At 33.1% G+C, this 16,059-nt stretch overlaps 4 non-coding genes across 4 annotated transcripts; all 4 read left to right on the top strand.

Moving 5' to 3' along the window:
- Nucleotides 1-4,806: 4,806 nt before the first annotated feature.
- Nucleotides 4,807-4,878, top strand: Trnad-guc (transfer RNA aspartic acid (anticodon GUC)). Its single transcript has one exon. It is a non-coding gene; the product is annotated as a tRNA-Asp (tRNA).
- Nucleotides 4,879-7,518: 2,640 nt separating this feature from the next.
- On the top strand, nucleotides 7,519-7,590 carry Trnad-guc (transfer RNA aspartic acid (anticodon GUC)). Its single transcript has one exon. It is a non-coding gene; the product is annotated as a tRNA-Asp (tRNA).
- Nucleotides 7,591-9,154: 1,564 nt separating this feature from the next.
- Trnad-guc (transfer RNA aspartic acid (anticodon GUC)) lies at nucleotides 9,155-9,226 on the top strand. Its single transcript has one exon. It is a non-coding gene; the product is annotated as a tRNA-Asp (tRNA).
- A 3,018-nt stretch (nucleotides 9,227-12,244) lies between these two features.
- On the top strand, nucleotides 12,245-12,316 carry Trnad-guc (transfer RNA aspartic acid (anticodon GUC)). Its single transcript has one exon. It is a non-coding gene; the product is annotated as a tRNA-Asp (tRNA).
- Nucleotides 12,317-16,059: the final 3,743 nt, after the last annotated feature.

Genomic DNA, 16,059 nt, shown 5'->3' with positions numbered 1-16,059 from the left:
GATTATTTTTTTGATTTTATATTTGAAATCTTCATGAACATATTGTTTAATATTCAATTGATTTTATTATTAGTGTTAAATGAATACATTAGAGATATAGGTTACTTCAAAACAGACAATGTTTAATCATAGGAAACGACCAATGCATGTTTTTTCTCGTCAACATTGTGCAATCATTATCTGCCCTGCAGGTAGGGACAGAAATTGTTCTTGCTATCCCTATTGCATGATCGTAAAAGGCGTCTAAATTTAGGATATTGTGTTGCTGTTTTTTTGGACTTAATTCTTCATAACGTATCTCTTGATACCACTTCACCTTTGGCCTTCAGTAGAGCGCTTATTCCTCTGTGGAAGGCTCTAAGTTCTGTTGCCTAGCCGAGACACATCATAACCTAAGTATAATTGGAGTGGTGACGACTGGTTTGCCTGTTTTCAGTATAATGGTGGGTTGCGCTTGTACGAAGATCGGAATATAAAAATGGCACAAGTTCCACTAATTGGAGGTCGTCCTTAATAAGATGTATTCACAATAATTTGGTTCTATTGTATTATTTCGTCTGCCAAAATCGTTTATAGGCAAGATGGATGATGTTTGGAAAATCGTGTTTTACATCCTGACTCTCAATATGAATGAAGTTTGTGACTTTTACAGTCGGAAAATAGATATTTCTATAACACTTTGCTGTGTCCTCCTACTGCAAATTATAAGCAATGCTATTATATATAGTGTATAGTCTATTTTATCGCCAGTAATGCTTTTCCCCCACATAGATAGGGATAGAGAAGAGACTTTTTTTATTAGTCAATGTCTCTATAAAAGTACGTTGGTATGGTTTCATTCTTTCCCGAGTTTAAAGTTGAATATAATGTTGTCGATTATGTCGATGTTGATTATTTGACCTTTGTTTTAAATAAAAATGTTAGCGATAGAAATCAATATATCCCCCACGACATTACAATGTACATATATCTTGTCTCTTGTAAAAGACTAATGGAAGCTTTAATACAATTATTATCATAACAGAATAAAATTTGCACATTGATGTTATTCTAATTAATTATGAAGTAACCACATATTAAGACGTTCGTTAACGCATGCGTTAAGATATTCCTCGAGGTTCATGTTTTCCTCTTATTTATCTATCGTTTTGAATATTTGTTACAGCATATCGAATACAAATATTTCCACCACTGAAGTTTGTTAATGATATTCATTTTGAATGCATATCTTATCTACATGACATTAAGATTGCATTTCGTTATCAAAGCTGCGGATTGCACGATTGCTAGATATAATCCTCGGTAGTATAGTGGTAAGTATCCCCGCCTGTCACGCGGGAGACCGGGGTTCAATTCCCCGCCGGGAGGATTTATTTTTATGATTTCATATTTGAAATCTTCATGAACATATTGTTTAATATTCAATTGATTTTATTATTAGTGTTAAATGAATACATTAGAGATATAGGTTACTTCAAAACAGACAATGTTTAATCATAGGAAACGACCAATGCATGTTTTTTTCTCGTCAACATTGTGCAATCATTATCTGCCCTGCATAGGGGCAGAAATTGTACTTGCTGTCCCTATTGCATGATCGTAAAAGGCGTCTAAATTTAGGATATTGTGTTTTCTTTTTTTTTATTTAATTCTTCATAACGTCTCCCTTAACACCACTTCACCTTTGGCCTTCAGTAGAGCGCTTATTCCTCTGAGGAAGGCTCTAAGTTCTGTTGCCTAGCCGAGACACATCATAACCTAAGTATAATTGGAGTGGGGACGACTGGTTTGCCTGTTTTCAGTATAATGGTGGGTTGCGCTTGTACGAAGATCGGAATATAAAAATGGCACAAGTTCCACTAATTGGAGGTCGTCCTTAATAAGATGTATTCACAATAATTTGGTTCTATTGTATTATTTCGTCTGCCAAAATCGTTTATAGGCAAGATGATGATGTTTGGAAAATCGTGTTTTACATCCTGACTCTCAATATGAATGAAGTTTGTGACTTTTACAGTCGGAAAATAGATATTTCTATAACACTTTGCTGTGTCCTCCTACTGCAAATTATAAGCAATGCTATTATATATAGTGTATAGTCTATTTTATCGCCAGTAATGCTTTTCCCCCACATAGATAGGGATAGAGAAGAGACTTTTTTTATTAGTCAATGTCTCTATAAAAGTACGTTGGTATGGTTTCATTCTTTCCCGAGTTTAAAGTTGAATATAATGTTGTCGATTATGTCGATGTTGATTATTTGACCTTTATTTTAAAGATGCTCCACCGCTGACAGCGCATAAATGATATTCATTATATGAACAATAATTGGTGTTTAATCGTGTATATATATGTCTAATTAACACAAAAAATAATACAAAATAATTTGTTTTGCTTTAGATACATGCGTAATCAGTACTTCATTCCATATCGGATATAGTGCCAAGGCATTTTTTCGGGATGCAATTAATTCTTTTTTCATATTTTTAACTTGAAGAAAAAATTAGAAGCTCAAACTTTTCCATGGTGATAATGGTGTAAAGTAAGTACATTGTAATTTTGTAACTGAAGAAAAATACAAAATCGCCTGCTCTTGTTTTTGATAGTGAAAAAAGACCATTTGTCAGCGGTGGAGCATCTTTAAATAAAAATGTTAGCGATAGAAATCAATATATCCCCCACGACATTACAATGTACATATATCTTGTCTCTTGTAAAAGACTAATGGAAGCTTTAATACAATTATTATCATAACAGAATAAAATTTGCACATTAATGTTATTCTAATTAATTATGAAGTAACCACATATTAAGACGTTCGTTAACGCATGCGTTAAGATATTCCTCTAGGTTCATGTTTTCCTCTTATTTTTCTATCGTTTTGAATATTTATGTTACAGCATATCGAATACAAATATTTCCACCACTGAAGATCTGCAATGATATTCATTTTGAATGCATATCTTATCTACATGACATTAAGATTGCATTTCGTTATCAAAGCTGTGGATTGCACAATAGTTAGATATAATCCTCGGTAGTATAGTGGTAAGCATCCCCGCCTGTCACGCGGGAGACCGGGGTTCAATTCCCCGCCGGGATGATTACTTTTTATGATTTAATATTTGAAAACTGCCTGAAATTTTTGTTTAATTTTCAGTTAATCTTTTATTAACTGTTAAATAAAAAAAATATAGAGGTAGGTAACATCAAAGTAGGCAATGTATAATCCTATCAGACGACCAATGTATCGGGTTTTTTTCTCGCTAACATACACATAGGGCATTAGAATTGTAGCTTCTGTCCCTTAGGATCGCATGTTTTCTCTTCGACATTCTTCTTCCTAACGTCTCCCTTGACAATTCACTTCACTTATGACCTTCAGTAGAGCTCTAGCTTTTGTGAGGAAGACTCAGGGTTTTGTCCCCTAGCCGAGACGCATCATAACCTATAAAAGTGATAGTTTATGCTCCTGCTAATTAACCCTCAGTATCAAGGGAATGGGGACGACTGATTTGTCCGTTTTCAGTATAATGTAAAAGAGTGGATTGCGCTTGTTCGATGTCTTCGGTGACATGACTCAGTGAGATCGGAATATAAAAAGAGCAAGGTTCCACTAATATACCACAGTCTCCCAAAACATATACACATCTACACACCGCAACACAGTACATGTATTGGAGAACATCCTTAAAAAGATGTAATGCATTCAGAATAACTTGGCTCAGCTGTATTTTTCGGCTGTCAAAGTCGTTTTTATCTTGTCTTAAAGATGCTCTACCGCCGACAGAGCATAAATGATATTCATCATTTGAACATTTATTGGTGTTTAATCGTGTATATATATGCCTAATTAACACACACAAAAAACATAAAATGATTTATTTCGCCTTTGGTGCATGCGCAATCATTACTTCATTCTATATAAGATATAGTGCAACGGAATTTTTTCGGGATGCAATTAATTATATTTCATATCTTAACTTGAAGTAAAATTAGAAGCTCTGCAAACTTTTCAATGGCGGTAATGGTGCAAAGTAAGTAACTTTTGTAACTGATGAAAAATACTAAATCGTCTGGTCCTGTTTTTGATAGTGAAAAAATACCATTTGTCAGCGGTGGAGCATCTTCAAATCCTTATTCCCATTGTGAAATTTGTGACTTGTACAGTGAGGAAATATATTTCTATAGCACTTGTGTTCTCCTACTGTAATGTTATAGTCTATTTTAACACAAATTCTTTTTCTTACTTTACCAAAGATAGTGTTTTTTAACCAAAACAAGAGCGCAGAATACACAGTGTCTTTATAAAAATACGTTTTGGCAGTATTGTTTGATCTTTTAGTGAGTTAAAAATTGAATTTAATGTTGTCCACTACATGTAGTCGATCTTGATTATTACCTTTCTGTACATAAAAGGGTATGCTAGAAGCATGGAGATCACATCTATTTCCCACGACATTACAGTATACATAGATCTTGTCTCTTGTATAAGACTAATGGAAGCTTTACTACAATTATTATCATAACAGAATAAAATTTGCACACTAATGTTATTCTAATTAATTATGGAATAACCTCATTTTAAAACGTTCGTTAACGCATGCGTTAAAATTTTCCTCGAGGTTCCGGTTTTCCTCTTATTTTTCTATCGTTTTGAATATTTATTTTACGACATATCAAATACAAATAATTCCACCACTGATGATCTGCAATGATATACATTTTGAATACATATCTTATCTACATGACATTTAGATAGCATGTCGTCATCAATTGTGTGGTTAGCACACAAGTTAGGTATAATCCTCGGTAGTATAGTGGTAAGTATCCCCGCCTGTCACGCGGGAGACCGGGGTTCAATTCCCCGCCGGGGAGGATTATTTTTTTTATCATTTTATATTTGTAAACTTCTGTTGTTTGTTTTCAATCGGTGTTTGTATGTTGATTTTATTCGTGTAAAGTGAAGAAAGTAGAGTTTTATATACCTTCAAAATATATCAATCATAGCAGAAGACAGAGCATCGCTTTTCGCGTTAACTTTTTATATACTGTTATATATATGTACACATGTTGAAGAAATTGGTTTCACTGTTCAGTATAGGTTTACATTTACCTGTATTTTTCAGTGAGAGTTTTCTTTGTAGTCCCTCAATATGTTTTATGATAGAACAATTCCATTGTGTAAATGTATGTTAGCATTCCTATACACAAGATTATCCCTAATGATATTATATAATTTATAGTATTCTAACTTCCAGACATTTTTATGAAGATGCAAAGTAAGAAAACACATGCTGGAGGTGTGTGTCATACAACTGAAAGTAAAGAATTACTATCCTCTTTGTGTTGATTCTCTTGGCAATACAATTTATGTGAATCTACATTATTTAATGTGTTATAAGTTGTACAATTATATTGAAAACTAACATCACTTTTTTCGTTTAAAAACCATATGGTGTCGTACAATATATTGAAATATAAAGACTACGAAATTAAAATTTATCCTGTACATAGATATAATCTTCAGATCATTTTCAATGCATACAGTGAACAATATAGGTGGTCAGTTGCCTAGCTTGACCAGGAAAATACTCCTCTAAAAATAGAGCGTATTCAAGCTTTACATAGAACATGACGTATTTTTTCCCAAAACGAGGCCGCAGCAACGGCAGCGTGCAACAAAAAAGTAGGATGGCAGTGACAGTTTGCCACGGCATGTTCAGTTAAAAACAGCAACAACAACAAATCGAAGTACGATGGACTGTTTATACATATCATATAATCTAAAACACCTCATGTTACTTACGTGCGCTCGCTAGCTTAGTACACCAAACATACATATGTAGTTTGTCTGCGGCTGTATGCGCGCTGGCATATGTGTTGAAATTTAACTCACCACGTGCAACGCCGTTACACGAGTCCCAACAGATCCGGGCAAGTTCCGCTTGAGATGTGGCTTCTGTTTCTTCTATTACTATACATGCCATTTCTGAATTTAATTCCCTATAGATATCCTAGGGTGCAACCGATCCCATTATAATTTCATCCACTTTGTTGCCGATTCAGATATATTTTTTATCTCACACACTTTCGTTCAGCCATTTTGTTTACTTTGAGTGCGTGACAATGCGCATGCGCGAAACTTCGACAACACAATCCATCGCAGCTTCATTTGCATACTATTTTGTCTGACGGACACCGTAATAAAATCAAGGATTTCCTTCAATTATGTATTCAAGACACATTTGTTCAATCTCAAACGCATACAGAAATTAAATTGATGTATTTTTAATATGTTTTTCACTTTTTCTTCCGTTTATCGGATTTTACAAAAAATATTTATTTGATTGGGCTAAACACTTTTTTCGTTTAAAAACCATATGGTGTCGTACAATATATTGCTTTTGGTGGCATTTTGCTACATGAAAAACAAATACGATTAAGATACATTTTTAAAAAACAACATAGAAATATGTTGACACTTTCATCTTAACCAATTATATTCTTTCGTTTACTTGAACAAAAAGATGTTTTCATCAATGCCATACAATAATGTGGTCTCAAAGAAATGATAAAAATAAATAGAAGAAACATGATTCTTTGACACATTTTAATCTGTATTTAACAGCTCATCTTATAACATGGATTGTTTTTTGCTGGAATCAAGTTTGTTTCCCTATTTAAATCGTTCAGAGTATTGTATTTAACATAATATGTAATACTGATTTTTTTCACGTCACCCATAGGTCATTATCATTTCTTGTTTGGAAACATACTATTGGGGACATTTTTCATTGTGCGTTTGTGACTTGTACAGATCTTGCTGTAGGTTTTTATAGAGCGCTTTATTTTAACTTCCTTCTACAATTCTATAATCTCTCTTGTTTTGACTTAAACATATTTTATTGTGTAATTTTATATAAAATGGGATTGGGCACAAGTTTCCCAACTTATATGAAGCCCTCTCCCTAATTCTCTTGTCACAACTAATCCTCTTTCCCACTTTTGTCAGGGACAGACTTTTTATACAAGAAAGAAATAGCGAAGAATCCTGTTTTCTATGGGTCAATGAACATACATTTTAGAGTTGAACTCTAATCTGTTTTCTCTGTGTAGTTATTCATTGATACCTTTATTTTTTTTATTGAATTGCATTCCCACGACATTACATAGTCGCTACAGAGAGTTGTTTTCTTTCTATAAGACTAATGTTATCTTCCATACAATTATTATCATAACAGAGTGATATTTGCATATCAATGTTATTCTAATTAGTTATAGAATAACCATGTGTAAAGGAGTTCGTTACACACATGCGTTAAAATATTTTCTGAGGTTCCGGTTTTTATTTTATTTTCCTATCGTTTTGAATTGTAATGTTACAACATAGCAAATGCAAATATTTATACCAGAGAAGATATGCAACGATATTAATTTTAAATGCATATCTTATCTATATGCCATATCTTAGCCTCTATACATCGAATGTGTATATAGCACAAAATTCATATTTACTCCTCGGTAGTATAGTGGTAAGTATCCCCGCCTGTCACGCGGGAGACCGGGGTTCAATTCCCCGCCGGGGAGGATCATTTTTTTATGATTTTATATTTGAAAACTTTATTTTGCCTTATTCTCAGTTGATTTTTATATTTTTTATGCTTTATTCGTTTTAAATAAAAAAATAGATATACATAACACCAAAGCATAGCTATCATATCAGAAGACCATTGCATTACTCCACTCGTTGATATGTGCAATCGTAACCATATAATACTATTATGATATATACATTATATAATATAATATTATATGCATTTATAACGGAGAAAAAAATTTCACTATTCTTTGAAGATTTCTTTTTTAATTTCTATTTTCATAATTTCATACATTTAAACCCCTCATATGTTTTGTAATGAAACAATTCCATTATGTAAGTGTATGCTAATAGTATATACATAATATTGCATTCAATTTTATAAGAACTTTACTTTTAGACATATTTATAATGATGAAAAGAAAGAGAAAACCTATTTACCGAAGATGTGTTATATAATACAGCTTGAATCAACAGTTACTTCTTATGGATTGTAGTGGAAATACACCACTGTCGTTATTTTGGAAGATGCTTTGTTTGTTTTTTGTATTGAAAATATTATCATATTTATCATATTTTCAAACTACAATGTGTGATGCGTTGCAACATAATGCTTATGGTGACATTTTGCTGCTTGAAAAGAAATAAAAGTGTATCGGTATTCTACACCATCTTTAAAACAATAAAACAATTCATTTGACATCCTAAATTTACATGTTTTCAGTGAGAGTATTATTTGGACAAAAAGTATGTTTTCGCCGTTTTCAAGAACAACGAACAAGTCAAATGAATGATAGGAGAAAATCACTCTTTGATACATTTCGTGTAGCAGTAAAACAGTTTTTGTCTCCGGATGTTTCTGGAATTGTCAGAAAATCGAGTTTGTTTCTGTGTTTGTTTTACCTTTTCTGGATATTGCATTTAACATCTAACTTTAAAATGATATTTCTTTTTTCTGACGTCACCATTGGGTCAATATTATTGAAAAGAAACGATCTCCATGTGTTGACAATGTCTCGGTTTATTTGATGGATGATGTTAGGAAATATATTTTATTTTACGTTTGTGCATCCTTAGTTAACATTGTGAGTTTGTGACATGTACAGATCGGGACGTATATATTTATCACTTTGATCGATGTAGTCGATATTTTTTGTAACTTTTATGTTAAATTCGATTGCACATAAAATAACAATGTTATTCTAAAAGAATGAACGACTATAATTTCATCTTTCACAACATTACATAGACGTTTTCCTTTCAATAACACAAAGGAAAACTTGAATACAATTATTATCATAACTGAATAAAATTTGCACATGGAATAAGCGTGTGTAATGTAGTTCGTTAACGCATGCGTTAAATGTTCTCTGAGGTTCCGGTTTGCCTCTTATTTTCCTATCGTTTTGGATATTTATATTACAACATAGCAAATACAAATTTTCCACCAGAGAAGATCTGCAACGATCTTAATTTTCAATGCATAGCTAATCTACATGCCATTATATAGCCTGTCGACATTCAATCTGTATACAGCACACAAGTCATACATAATCCTCGGTAGTATAGTGGTAAGTATCCCCGCCTGTCACGCGGGAGACCGGGGTTCAATTCCCCGCCGGGGAGGATTTTTTTATCATTTTATATTTGTAAACTTCTGTTGTTTGTTTTCAATCGGTGTTTGTATGTTGTTTTATTCGTGTTAAGTGAAGAATCTTTGTACATAGATATTAAGTATGTAAATATTATGTATTAAGTACACATAGATAAATAAATAGATGATTTATGACAGAAATGCAATTTTATATTTTATCATGCAATTATCTCATTTTTTAAGATATACATAAATATCCGATGTTCCCTTTAACAATGATTTTACAATGGAATGTTACATTCATGTGTTCATATTAAATAGAACAGAAAATCTTGATAATGATATACCATTGCCATATTGAGTTCTTACTGTTACCAAAGATATAAGAAAAGATCAAATGACGGACAAAATATCCAGCTGAAATGAATGACAAATGAAACATGGTTCTTTACATGTTGATCTGTAGAGGCTTGGAGATGGATTGACTAGACCACATTTTATCAAATCCCCTCCACCTCCATAATTTAAGTTCAACTTGGAAAAATAGTTTTGCATTGTATGTGGTTTGGTTTGGTTTGATCATTTTAACGTCCTGTTGCAGCCATGGTTATTTAAAGACGAGTCAGATTTATGTTTGAAAAAAACCGGAGAGCTGGAGTACCCGTAGAAAATTATCGATCTACGGTCAGTACCTGGCAACTGCTCACAAGGGATTCGAACTCACAACTCAGATATGGAGAGATTGTGGTAATATGTGGAGACATCTTAGCTACCCGGCCACCTCATCCCCTTCTTCATGTGAAGTATGGTCAAGTTCATGTGAATTTGAGGTCATCGAGTTCAATTCTTGATTTTTTCCTCTTTTCTGTTAGGTTTGATATGCATTCAAATTAACATTTATGCTTTAAAATAGGATGTAGGATACGCATTTTGTTTAAACCTTCGCTGTTTTGGTGATTATACGTTTAATTAAGAGCAATTCACGGTATATTCTGGAATATTTTGCGTAATATGTTTCTGGATATTACTAATAAGCCAATGTCCTTCAGCAGCATAGTAGACGTTATGTGTGTGTATGTATGTAGTATTCACATTTACTCATGGGAGCATATGCTGATAGTGAAGCGGTACACAGATTTATCACATACCTATCGCTATATGCTATGTTACAATAGTGATAACTAATATCCCTGAATATTTACTGTTTGTTTGTATCACAAATGCGTGACATCAGTTTTAGGAATTTAATGTATTCATTTCTTAAATCATAGTTTGGTCAGCATCTCATGAATGTGAAATTGATGCTTAGAAACTCAGATTATTTTTTGCACAATATAGACTAGATGCAATTTCGCGTGCTCAGCAAACAGGAAGGAGAACTTACGTTCTCGGGAAACTTGTTGTTACAATACTGACAAGTAAACCTAACAAGTAAACCTAATGCGATGCAGAAATGACTAAAACTTAAAATATCAAAAATAAAAATCATAAATCGTCATAATAATAATGGTACCTGGTATGTGATAAATGCAAAACCACACATGTGTTGATGTGAAGAGTCGGATCGCATGAGTTTGTGGTGTGGAGGAAAATATCACGAGTGTGCGTAGCACATGAATGATATTTCCATCCGCACATGACGGATATAATTAAGATATGTGTTTTTGAATCTACTTGGTTGCGTATACTATACTGCTTGTGGGTAAAAATAAACATTTTCAATCCATATAGAAACAAATCATTCTTATTGCACTCCAGTCCTTAGCGAATGTATTTCTTTTTGTAGGAGTGTTGTTGGTGTAAAGGCATGTTTTCATCAATACCAGAAAACAATGTACAACTCACAATTATATAGGATAAGATATTATAATTTTCTGATACAAGTGAAGCAGAAATCCCAAACGTGACGGATGAGTTGCTTATGACTGGACATATTGTTTGATGTCATTGTTACCCAGATATGTATTATTTTTATGCAGATGTTCATTAATAACTGCAAAACAAATTCTTTCTGTATTAAAAGTCTTAATGTTTAATATTTTAAATTGAAAAAATATGTAATGTTTTATATGTAGCACTTGTACATACTGTACAATTGTACAAAAAAAGACGTTTCCTAACAATGCCCTCTTTTATCCATTCAACACATTTGCAGGTAGATTATTGAATAAAATGATTTTCAAAGTTGCAAATATTTCATTTTTAACACAAGAAATTAAAAGTATTATATAACTTATGTTATGCAACAAATGATTTGCGTTTCCCGATGTTACAACTTAGTAATTGTAAAAGTTGTTGTTATTTATTTATTTTTCATTTAAATCGATTTCCATTATTGTATCAGTAGTTTTTTATGTTAAAATGTGTTTAAACTTCCCGGGTATCATCAATTAACCATTGTTGGTAAGAACAGAAGACCTTATGTATATGTATATCCTAAATATTCTTTTTATTATAAATTCTTTACTTTTTCTCTGCCAAAAACGTTTACCCACAATATTGTAAACGTTCATTGTTGTCATCAAAATCTTATCAAGATACATTTTGTTGACTGTTCTTGTATTATTGGTTTGAGTGTAGATTTGTGATTTACCATTTTCTGCGGTTGTCTAACTTTTCATAAATACCTTTTGACGGTGTCGGTAGGTTTTATTGATAATCATTCGTACATGAAACAGAAACATTGTGCCAGAAAAAAAAAGCATAACAATTGTTACAGGGACGTTTTCGTTTTTGTTAATGAAAGCTTGAATATAATTATTATCATAACAGAATAGAATTTGCATATCAATTGTATTCTCATTAGATATACGGAATAACTTCTTACAGAGTCATTCGCCAACGCATGCGTAGTAACACGTTTCATTAAGGTTAGGTTTACTTTTGTTGTTTTATATCGTTTGATAACTTCATATAGCTTTACTGTAAACAAATATATTTTCTAACATCAAAGATCTTCAAACATGTTATATCTACTGCATGTCTTATCGTGGTGTCAATTAGATAACCTGTTGCATTCTTATTTGTGAATACCTACACATTTTATCTAATCCTCGGTAGTATAGTGGTAAGTATCCCCGCCTGTCACGCGGGAGACCGGGGTTCAATTCCCCGCCGGGGAGGATTATTTTTATTTTCCAAACGTGTTTAATATAATTATGTGCTTAATGTTAGAATATTCTAATTATCATAAGTATGTATATGCTATTTTGATACTCAATAATTTCTTCTTCACAACTACATCTTATATATTGTAATTGTCACTTTTATCTCAAAGATAAAATATATATAAAAGAACGTGTTTAAGAAGCCGCGAAAAGCCGATGAACCTGGAGAAAGCAAACGAACAGTATTCGGTAACTGGGATTAAAACTGGTGTTTTAGCGGTAATGGTGAAAAGAGTAGTGGTAATATGTCGGAACACGTTAACCACGATTCCACAGTGGCTACCGCGGCCACCGAGATCCTTCTCTGCAATGATATGATTTAAAGCACTACTGCACTATTGGTCCCTTCCTTATAATAGCCTATGTGAATCTCGTTGATTTTTGAGGTACAGGGGGTCTTTGTGTTTAGTGACACTGTTGAAGCTATTATATTCCTAACAACACTATACCGTGCAATAGTTTTCTTGTTTCTGGCTTGAAAATAACTCGTAAATAAGTGTCAATTTAATCAATTTAATTCTTGTTTTTCATCCATATACTTTCTGAGCCAGCAAGCAATGATTACTACAACTTACGAAAACAGCATAACAAAAAATGATACCAGTTGAACAGCAGTTGCCTTAACATTAGTTAGATGAAAAAAACTGCCTTTTTAGTGTATATCCTTGAACGAATAATTTTCAATTGTTAAAGATATAAAGAAGTAATTTTGATGTAGTCCGACCTGTTATCAAGGCAAAGATAAAGGGTGGATTGCCTAGAAAAAATGACCTTTTTTCCACACTGTTAGCATTACGTTTTTGCTCCATATTCACAGACTCATGCAACTCATGTAATTCTCATGTATGTTTGTAAGGATCTATTGTTATCTGGAATACAACTTTTGATATTACTTCTTCAACTCACATAACGTCAATATAAACGTATGGATAAGAAGGTGCAGTGACCGAATATTTTTGAAGCATTACCATTTGTCCTTTCGCCTGAATTGCGAGACCGAACCACATGTCCGCGGTTTAAACTCTGTCATATTTGGATATAAATCGCTTTTTAATAGAAACAAAAACATTACCAGGTTTATAACTATAACCGGGGTATATACAGGTGTTGTGTGACTATTTCATCTATGACCTCGCTCCTCCTGAGGTGACCTCGACCTCACGATCTCCACGTTCCTGTGATAAGTGTCTGTATAACTTGACAGGTGATCGAGTCTAACATATTGTTCTTTTCCCTCGAAGTTAACACATGACATTTCTCCCATAGGGTACCTGCCAAAATACAACACAGAATTTATAAATCAAAATTCGTCTGAGAGAACTAATGCTTGAACTCCGTCCCAAGTAAAGATTATTGTCGATTCAGACTATGAGATATCAATCTATCAATTCAAAGTGGCAGATAAACCAAATTGAATATAAAGTATCAATAAGGATTATGTACTTTTCAACAAAATATTATTATGTATGTTAAGAAGCAATAAATCCATCACTAGAAAGAAACTATAGCAAGTTATACTGGAAGCTCAAGCCGAATTATATGCACATGTAATAAGTAGTTCAATTTCAGATAAAATGATATTCATTTTTTCACGACCAAAGCTTCCTAAATCATTGTCCATCGACCAAGTGAATATGTACCTTATGCTTTGTTCTATTCTGTTTATGAGAATTTAATATACCTCTACTTTATTTACGCTATATAAAAGTTACTTGGTTAAATTGACTAGCTCCCTACGTTTTTCCAAAACCCTCGCTCAGCTGTGTGTTAGTCTTCGAACTAGCACACGCCTGGAAGCTAGCCCACACCCGGACTCGGCTATTTCCGTTTAACCAATCAGATTCGAGGTGGGCGGGACTTGTTTCCGATCACGCCATCTGTTGCTAGGTGACGTAACAATTGGGTGAAGCTAGTTTCCACACGCCATCTCCGTTGACGTACTCAGACGACGTTAGTATCGGCGGAAACTGTTACCGAACACGTCGTCATGTTTATCTTGTAAGTGAGAGGCTTGTGAAAAATGCAATGGGGTCAGAGGACAATACCTTTTATATGTACATGTACGTACAGTTGTTATGCATATATTTAGGCTACCTGTAAGTGGTTAACGTCTAGGAATTTCAACAATACTTGTATATAAATTTAGTATTATGCCTAGTGGTATAAATGTTGAAATATTGAGAAATCAAAGCGGAATCAAATTTTAACCTGCGGTTTGAATAGAAGCAAAACAAAACGGACATGAAATCACAAATATCATCTTGGAGTAACTTATATGTTTGAAGACAAGATTACGTAGATCGATTACAATGTAAAATTTTCTCAATCTCTAATGAGAGAAATATATTTTTAGTCTAATCATAGCTTTTGTATGTATCGGTATATTAAAACAGTTAAAGTATGGGATTGAGTGATATATCAAGTTTCCGGTTTCCCTCGAACTTGCCTATTTCCCTCGGCTCCGCCTCGGGAAAGAGACAAGTCTCGGAAAACCAGAAACTTGCTATATCCCTCAACCCCATACTTTAACTGTATAATAAGTATCCGGTTGTCATTGAAAAAGTAGAGTTTCCCTCTTCTAAACAACGGTTCCCCACAGTTACTCAATCTCATTCAACCATGCCATAGAGATTTTCATTTTTACTATCAAATTTACTGAGCTCTAGAATAGTGTCATGTATGAGTAGTTATGAGTATATATGTAAATATGCTATTTAGGAAAAAGACATTAACAAGACTAATTCATTAACTGCAGTTTGGTCACAAGATTATTAGAGATCATCATTCCAGTCATTACAACATAGATATAACTGGCGTTATATCCACGAAGTGGATACAGTATCGAGAATGATCTAAGAATGAGATAACAAAAACCATTGTTTTAATGTTTATATTTATTATTTAATATGTCAACTGATAACATATAATGTCATAAACTGTTAGCAACATTTGAATGCATATGATCATATAAGAGGGCTAATTTTATGTATGTGGGCTGGTTATACGTATCTGCTTTTTCTCTGGTAATTACAACACCAACAAAACTTATTTGTATGTATTTTCTCAATAGTGATTAGCAGTTTACACTTTAAAAAGAGTCTTCGAAAACTTCCTCAATGTAATACATGTACTAGCTTGGTCAAATTTTCCTGCATCAAAGGTAATGTTACATGTCAATTTTTAACAAAGTTACATTAGTTTATGTTATAAAAGGGGTGTTTTGTAAATCCTGAGGCTGATCATTGCAAATTCAATGATTTTATTACATTTCAATTTAATATTAACAGAAAAATTCATCTTCAGTTTTGGAGGCGTTACAAATTGTGACGCGACCAATAGGTCGAAAACGATCAACCTTGTTACAACATAAGTTTATGTTAAAAAGGGGGGTTTCTGTAAATCCTAAGGCTGATAATTGCTAATTCAGCGGTGTTATTACATTTCCATTCACTACAGACAAAAATAATTTCCATTTTTTGACTTGTTACAAATTGGCACGTAACAGAGGTTATGCTCTTTCTTTCCGTTAATATCGAGGAATTATGCTATAACATTGTTATATCCTCATCCTGTAAGTTGATATTTGTGTGGAGGAGGTGTGATTTACATCATACAGGGACATGGTATATATTACATAATAAGTATCCGTCATGTAGAAATATTTGCCCAGTCATCCAAATGGTGACGGAGCAATCAAA

The sequence above is a fragment of the Argopecten irradians genome, chromosome 1 (assembly GCF_041381155.1).
Source record: "Argopecten irradians isolate NY chromosome 1, Ai_NY, whole genome shotgun sequence".
NCBI lineage: Eukaryota > Metazoa > Mollusca > Bivalvia > Pectinida > Pectinidae > Argopecten > Argopecten irradians.
Note: the sequence above shows the minus strand (reverse complement) of the source record. Positions and strands in the feature narration are given on the sequence as shown.